This window comes from Chrysochloris asiatica, unplaced genomic scaffold (assembly GCF_000296735.1).
Source record: "Chrysochloris asiatica unplaced genomic scaffold, ChrAsi1.0 scaffold00056, whole genome shotgun sequence".
Taxonomy (NCBI): Eukaryota; Metazoa; Chordata; class Mammalia; order Afrosoricida; family Chrysochloridae; genus Chrysochloris; species Chrysochloris asiatica.
Genome location: NW_006408574.1, coordinates 5,452,878 through 5,462,019, shown reverse-complemented (window position 1 = coordinate 5,462,019; position 9,142 = coordinate 5,452,878).

The following is a 9,142-nucleotide window of genomic DNA, read 5'->3' as shown; positions in this document are numbered from 1 at the left end:
AAAGGGAATGGAAGCAAATGCTGTTGAATGAAGATGCATGGAGGGGATTGTAGTCATTGCAATGAAATGAAGTACGATAGGATGAATATAAAGCTGATGTTCTCCTATGGAAACTATCACTCAATTCCTAATAAAAACTTAAAGTAAAAAAAGTAGAGTTGATCTTAATGATGTGAGTGGAGCAAAACTTTCAGGACCTTCATTTGCTGATGGGGCATGATTCAAAACAAGAAGACACAGCTGCAATCACCCATTAACAATCAGGACATGGAATTATGAATCAGGACAGGAAGTATGAATCTAGGAAAATGGTTGTTATGTGCCGTGGAGTTGGTTCCAACTCATAGCGACCCTGTACAGGGTTTCCGAGGCTGTAAATCTTTATGGGAGCAGAAAGTCTCATCTTTCTGCCACTGAACAGCTGGTAGATTCGAACTGCCGACCTTGCGGTTCACAGCCCGATTCGTAACCACTATGCTACCAGAGCTCCTTAGCAATCGTCAAAAATGAAATGGAATGCATAAAGATCGACATCCCAGGCAATTAATGAGATGAAATGGACTGGTATTGGCCATTTTGAATCTCACAATCATACAGTTTACTGTGCTGGGGATGATGAATTCTAGAGAAATGATGTCCCAGTCACTGTCAACAAGAACATTTCAAGATCTATTTTTAAATACAGTGCTGTCTGTGATAGGATAATATCCATATTCAAGTCTTGACTTGCAATTTTGAAGGATTCTATGGGAAAAATATTGAATACAAAGCATAAAAATCAAAACAAAAAGAAGAAATGAATTCACAGAGTCACTATACCAAAAAGAATTGGTCAAGGTTCAACCATTTCAGGAGGTAGCACATGATCAAGAACTCGATGGTACTGAAGGAAGAGGTCCACGCTGCACTGAAGCCATTAGCAAACATCCAAGCTCTAGGAATTAATAGAATATTAATTGAACTGTTTCAATAAACAGATGTAGCACTAGTCCATGCTAAGAAATTTGGAAGACAGCTAGCTACCTGGCCAACTGACCGGAAGAGATCCATATTTGTGTCTATTCCAAAGAGAGGTGGCCCTACAGAATGTAGAAAGTATTGAACAATATCATTAATATCTCTCACAAATAAAGCTTTCTGAAGCTAATTCAAAAAGGATTGCAACAGTGCATTGACAGGGAGCTGCCAGAAATTCAAATCAGATTCAGAAGAGGACTTGGAATGAGGGATGCTATCTATGGCTGACGTCAGGAGAATCTTGGCTGAAAGCAGAGAAGATTAGCAAGATGTTTACTTGTGCTTTATTGACTATGCAAAGGCTTTCAACTGTGTGGATCATAGCAAACTGTACAACTTTGCTCAGAATGGGTATTCCAGAAGACTTCATTGTGCTCATGAGAAACATATATGTAGACCAAGAGGCAGTCATTGGAACAGAACAAGGTGATACTGAATGGTTTCAAGTCAGGAAAGTGGTGCGCCTGGGCTGTACTCTTTCACCAGACTGATTCTATCTGTATGGTGAGCAAATAATCTGAGAAATCTATTTATATGAAGAAGAACGTGGTATCAAGAATGAAGGCTGATTAACAACCTGTGATATGCAGATGATACAACCGTGCTTGCCGAGAGCCAAGAGGACTTGAAGCTCTTACTGATGAAGATCAGACTACAGCCTTCAGTGTGGATTACAACTCAATGTAAATAAACCAAAAAATCTGACAACTGTACCAATAAACATCATGATAAATGGAGAAAAACCTGAAGTTGTTAAGGAGTTCATTTTACTTGGATTCACAATCAGTGCTCAAGCAAGCAACAGTTAAGAAATCAAAGAACGTATTGCATTGGGTAAATCTTCTGCAAAAGATCTCTTTCAAGTGCTAAAAACATATCACTTTGAGGATTAAGAAGTTCCTGATCCAAATCATGGTATTTTCAGTCACCTCATATGCATTTGAAAGCTGGATCATGCATAAGGCATACCAGAGAAGGACTGATGAATTGGAACTGTGGTATTGGCAAAGAACATGGAAAGTACCCATGGACTGTCAGAAGAACAAACATCTTTGTAAGAAGAAGAACATCCAGAAAGCTCCTTGGAAGCGAGAAAGAGAGACTTTGGTTCTCAAACTTCAGAGATGTTGTCAGGAGGGACCAGTCCCTGGAGAAGGACATCATGCTTGGTAAAGTGGAGGGTCAGCGAAAAAGAGGAAGACCCCCAATGAGATGGATTGGCGCAGTGGCAGCAACAGTGGGTTCAGACATGACAACAATTGTGAGGCTGGCGTAGGACTGAACAGTTTTGTTCTGTTGTACATGAGCCAGAGACAACCCAACAGCATCTAATAAACAACAACAACAATGGAGATATGTCTCAGAAATATTGCCTGTGTCCTCAGGAGCTTGCTTGTCAGCGGACTTGGTGAACAGACACGTGAACTGATGATTTCGCTACAAGGGAGCAGTTCTATCCTACGACACATGGTGTGGTCATGGCTGAGAATCCACTTTGCTGTGACAGGGAACACAGGGCACTGCGTGTCCTATGGGAATACAGGGGAGCCCCCAGACTCACCCTTGGAGGCAATGGGACTGACATGCAGGGTGGAAAGCAGGTAGCCAGATGCTTGCTAGAGCAGGTAGGTCCAGATACTGGTGAGGGTTGAACCCACTGATAAAGTCACACACACAGGGTTTATAAGAGTGAGGATTGGATTGGAAAGGGGGAGAGGATATAATGTAATGAGCTGGAGAGATGAAAATGCATACTCAAGACATGCGGGGGCCCGGGGAGCCCGCAATCACAAAGAGCTCAGGAGTCAGGCCAACTTGGATTCAAACCCTCTTTATCACGCCCTCCCTTGTGAACAAATCCTTTAACTTTTTTGGGGACTCTGTTTCTCCTTTTTAAATAAGGATAATAATGTAGGCACTTAGGGAACCCTGGTAGCTTAGTGGGTTAAGTAGTGGGCTACAAACCGGAAGGTGGGCGGTCTGAACCTCCCCCCCCCCCACTGGTACTTCATGGGAGAAAGATGGGACTTACTGATTTACAGCCTCGAACATCTGATACAGGCAGGGCCACTATGATTTGGAACCACTCAACAGCACACATAGACACCATAGGGCAGAAGGGAGGATAGAGTGGGATATTACAACAGTGCCCAGTGACCATTACTGAACTCAGTCAATGTTTTTGATCAAGGATCCAATCGTAGGATCTTGATCAAAGGAGGGAAAGGAATGTGGAACAGCAGTTCAAATTCTTACTGGAAATCAGACTTCCTGGATATCCTGAGACTGGAGACGCCCCCAAATGTATTGCTTGGGTTTTTAGCCTTGACCCTAAAGTCATCTTTAAAAGAATCCACACTTTAACTCACTTAATGAATGAGTTTCCCCTTGAGCACTGCACTGGGGATCTCAGATGGATCTCTGAGACCAAAGGGACAAAAGAAACTCAAAAAGGCAGGTGAGAGTTTAGGGGCAGACAGCCTGAGGTGATGGCAGTGAGACAGTCTGGGCAGAGACAGGGAGAAGGGACAAGTATCGCTGTTGTCATTAAACTGCAGAGACAAAAGTTGTTCAGAGGGTTTACATTGTGTGTGCTCCATTTTCAACAAAAATAACTAATGAATTAAGCAAACACAAGAAACCCTTTTCAATCAAATTATCTTACCCAATCCACCCCAAGCCACTCTCTCCCAGTCAATTGTGACACACAACGACCCTAGACCCTAGAGGACACAGTAGAATTGCTCCTTAGGATTTCCGGAGGCTGAATCTTCATGGGGACAGACGGCCTCGTCTTTCTCCTGGGGAGCGACTACGGGGCTTTAATGGACAACATTGTGGAAACAACCCACTGAACCACCAGGTCCCCCAAAGTGCCTAGACCAGTGCACTCACACATCGGAGGTGTGTTATTCTGGGAGAATCTCAGAGGGAAACAAACAGACATGGGAAAACCCATGGATTTGTGACAGCTGGAACCACAGTCAAAGGAAGACAGAAGAGCTTTACAAGGTCCTTTTAGCTGTAGTTAGAGTGATTTGCTGCTAGAGGGAGCCGTTGTGATGCGGAGGTTAAAGCACTAGGCTACTAACCAAAGGCTAGTGATTCTAATCCACCAGCGGCTCCAAGAGAGAAGGATGAGGTAGTCGGCTTCTGTAAAGATTGACAGCTCCGAAACCCTCAGGGGAGGCTCTCCTCTGTCCACAGCTACTAACAGCGGGCAGGCTCCGTGCCTGCTTTACTTTGTATAGTTGAGGATGTTTGGCTTCTGCCCAATGCGCATGCATAATGATGTTATTACTTAGCTTCTGTTTTTAAGTGAAGCAATCTCTGTGTGGGTAAAGGAGGGTTTTAGAGTAGAGGTAATGAATTATAGATGCGTTTACTTTGGTTCTTTCACAAACTCTAAGAAAATGACAACAAAAGACATTTTTAAAATCATAACCACCACCACCACCCCCAGTAACCAAGAAATAAGGAGGGAAGATTATTAAATCACCCCACCATGAGCCCACTGTGTGTGTGTAATGAGAGACTGCTTCAGACTGCACCCCAACACTGTCAGAGAAGCGACACCAAAATGAACCCAGGATGCTTGGCAGCAGCGGTGGGAGGGGCCACAGAGGCAGAGAGGCCTTGGGAGGGACAGTGTCACCTGTCACTCAGTATGACAACTCAGCACTCCTTCACCCACCAGTAGGTGGGCCCCAGCTCCCACCATTGGACAGAGGAGGGTCTCCACCATGACCAGTGTGGGACTGGGAGGGGGCTATCCCCGGAGAGGTGATGTCCTGGGTCACCGCACTGGGTGATGCCGACCAAAGTGCCATTACTGGCCGGCCATTGATTAGGGACTGGAGTGAACCTGGGAAAGTGGAGAACAGATTGTGTTCTCCAGGGGGCCACGGGTACTAACCTCCAGCCACAGAATCAGAATCAGGGGACCAGTCCCTGCAGGGGGACCCCCAACAAGATGGAAGCGCACAGTGGCCGCAGCAGTGGGTTCAAGTATAAAAGCAGTTGTAACAACAACAACAAGGAGGGCACAGGAGTGGACAGGGTTGGCTTCTGTTGTCCGTACGATTACTACAAATTGGAATGGACTCACATATACCTAACAACAACAACAACAACAAGGAAACAGAGGCCTTGTATCGCCAGATCTAGAGATTTTTCAAAAGAAACCAGAGGAATATATTTTTAATGAAAATGTCCTGATTTTTAAACTAATGTATTATACTAAAAAAAAACAAAAACAAAAAAAACAGGTGGGCTACATTTATTGTTTTTTGTTTTGTTTTGTTTTGTTTTTTGGTTTGGAGTCCTGGTGTGTGGCACTGTAGGTTAATGCGCCAGACTGCAAAGCCATTTGATGCAAGGTTGGCAGTTCAAGCTCACCGGCTGCTCCTCGGAAACCCTCTACAGGTTCACTATGGGTCGGAATCGACCTGATGGTACATTTCAACAACAACATTTGGTTTGGTCTATGTGCTGCCAATTGGGAGGCTTTAAATGATGAGACTTTTTCATGCTCACTTGGAGGGTGTGCGGAAGGGAGGGAGACGTAATTGTCCCTGAAATTGGGTTAGTAAAATTGGCTCTGCATGGAAACATTTCAAGCAGCCAACTGGAGTGAATAGTAACAAGACCAACAGGCCAAAGCAAAGTGAAACAAAACCTCTGGCCCCTATAGTTTTCCAGGATGCATTTGATAGGATAAAATCAGAATTATTTAGCGCTCCCAAGAGATGAAGCAAGAAGACTCTGATGGTAGCAATATCCAAAGTATGTTTGTATCCTGATATCAAGACAGAAGAGTTGATGCATTACAGTTGTGGGTGTTGGCAAAGAATACTGACCATGGACTGTCAGAAGGATAAACAAGTCAGCCTTAGGAGAAATACAGCCAGAATGTTCTTCAGGAGTGACAACGATGAGACGTCAGCTCACTGACTTCATCACTCCGTTGGGAAGCATCACTTGCTAGGGCAAGACACCATGATCTTAGAGTAGAGGGTCAGTGGAAACCAGTGACATGGACTGACACGAGAATGGACTCAAGATACCTACAGTCATCAGGGTGACACAGGACTGGACACTTTCAGCCTCAGTCAAGATCACATGAGTTGGAGTCAATTTGACCACAACCAACAACAATGATGAATGAATGACTCATTTCTCTTGACTCCCAGTCTGGGTTAGTGTCCGGCAACATACGCCAACAATGTGACCAAAACAAGCCTTCTCAGTTCTAAAATATCTGTTCATGTGCAGATCAACAAGGGATAAGAAGTCAAGCAAATAAGTAACATCGAGAAGGAAGACGATGAAAACCACACTATTGACATCATCCCAAGGTCCCTCCCCACCAGTTATTTATTAGCTACAGCAAGAAAAGCGGTCACTGAACAGTAGGGAACCCACAGACACCATTTTAACCACATGGTAGAAGTAAACATCACCAGGTAAGGGGCATCCGGTCATCAGGTGTTTCTTGAGGTGAAGTTCAAAGAAGATACATCATCCACCTCTGTCGTCTTCCTGCCCAAACGTAGAAGGAATATGAATGTATTCCAGAGGGAACATTGGCTGAATCCAAACTGAGAGACATTCTACAAATTATCTGACTGACATTCTTCAGAGGAGTTCAAGCTCATGAGAGTCCATAATATCCCTGGTTCAAAGGAGCTATATAGACACAACAACTAAAAGCAATCTTGGATCGAATCCTGGTCCAGAGGAGAAACTTTAGAGGAAAAACTAGTTAACGGTGGAATCAGGTCTGTAGATTAGCTGACAGTATTACACCGAAGGAACACTCATCTTCCGGCATGTATGTATTCTGTGATGATCCATAGGGGTTTCGCTGGCTAGTTGTTCAGAAATAGAATGCCAGGACTTTCTTCCTAGTCTTTCTTAGTCTGGCCGTCCCATTGAAACCTGTCCACCACACATGACTCTATTGGTATTTGAAAGACCGGTGGTTTGGCTTCCAGCTTCACAGCAACACACAAGCCACCACAGCTCTGGAATCTGAGAGAGAAGTGGTGGTCAAAAGCCATGCCTTGAGATAAAAATCAGGGGGGGTTGCTATTATGAAAGAATGAGTTAGGAGGTCCAACTGAAGAGCTTTCAGATTGTTGACATTAAGTCTGGATTGCCATTCTTAGGTGTTCTCATGTCAACTTCGATTCATAGCAACCTTGCGCACAACAGAGGGAAACCTTGCCCGGACCTGCACCAGCCGCACAATTGTTGCTATTATTGGGACCATTATTGCAGCCATGGTGTCAGTCCATCTTGTTGGGGTCTTCCTCCTTTTCACTGACCCTCCTCTTTACCAAGCATGATGCCCTTTTCCAGGGACTGATCCCTCCTGATGACATGTCTGAACTACGTGAGACTAAGTTTTGGCAATCTCGTTTCTAAGAAGCATGCTGACTGTGCTTCTTCCAAGACAGATTGGTTGGTTTTTGTGGTAGTTCATGGTACATCAATATTCTTCACTCACACCATAATTCAAATGCATCGATGATTCTCGGTCTTCCTTATTCATTTTCCAGCTCTCAAATGTATACAATGGTTTGGGTCAGGCACACCTCAATCATCAATGTGATAGCGTTTTAACACTTGGAAAAATGGTTTTGCAGCAAATTTGACCAGTGCACTATGTCATTTGATTTCTTGATTGCTGCTTCCATGGTTAAGGAGTTCTGGTAGCATAGTGGTTACGAGTTGGGCTGCTAACCTCTAGGTCAGCAGTTTGAAACTACCAGTCGTTTCGCAGAAGAAAGATGAAGCTTTCTGCTCCCATAAAGATTTATAGCCTCAGAAATCCTAAGCAGGGTGGCTATGAGTCAGAGCAGACTCCATGGCACACCACCACCACCACGCTTCCATAGTTGTTGGTTGTGGATATAAGTTAAATGAAATCCTTCATAGCTTTGATCTTTTCTACATTTATCCTGAGGTCCTGGCACAGTGTGCAGGATAAGCACTGGACTGGAGTTCTGGGATGGCGCTGTGGGTTAATGCACTGGACTGCAAAGTCGGTTTGAATCACAAGGCGGGTGGTTCAAGCTCACCAGCTGCCCTCAGGCACCCTATACAGGGTTGCTATGGGTTGGAACCGACTTGATGGCACTTAACGACAACAGCTAATCACAAGGTTGGTGTTTCAAACCCACCAGCTGCTCCTTGGAAACCCTGTACAGGATCACTCAGACCCAAAAGCACTTGACAGCAACAACATTTATCCAGATGTTGCGACTGGTGCCGTTGTGAGAATCTTTGTTTTCTTTATTTGAGTTGAAATCCATAGTGAAGGCTGTAGCAAACGCTGCAAGTCCTCTTTGCTTACAACAAACAAGGTTGTGTCATCTGCGTATTACGGGTGGTTAATAAGTCTTCCTCCATACCTGATGCCAAGTACTTCTTCATATAATCTAACTTCTCAAATTGTTTGCTCAGCATACAAACTGAATATATACGGTGAAAGGGTCTAACCCTGGTGCACATCTTTCCACAGTGTCCCCTTGTTCTGTCGGAACCACTTCCTCTTGGTCTAGGTATAGGGTCAGGGTCCTCATTAGCACAATGAAGTGTCTGGGAATTCCCATTCTTGTCATCCATAGCTTGTCATGAACCACACGGTTGAATGTATCTGCATAGTCAATTAAACACAGGCAAACATCTTTCTGGTATTCACTGCTTTCAGTCAAGATCCATCTGACATCAGCAATGATATTCTTGGTCCATGTCCTCATCTGAATCCAGCTTGAATTTTTGGCAGCTCCCTGTTGATGTACTGCTGCATCCATTTTAAAATGATCTTCAAGATTTTACTTGCCTATGATATTGGTGATATTATTTAGTATTCATAATTTCCACATTCCACCGGATTATCTTTCTCTGGGATGGGCACAAATATGGATTTCTTTGAAGCAGCTGGCCAGATAGTTGTCTTCCAAATTTCTTTTAATAGACAGATGGTACTTCCAACTTTGCTTCCGTTTGTTGAAACATCTCAATTTGTATCCCATCAGTTCCTGGAGCCTTGTTGTTTGTATCCCATCAGTTCCTGGAGCCTTGTTGTTTGTATCCCATCAGTTCCTGGAGCCTTGTT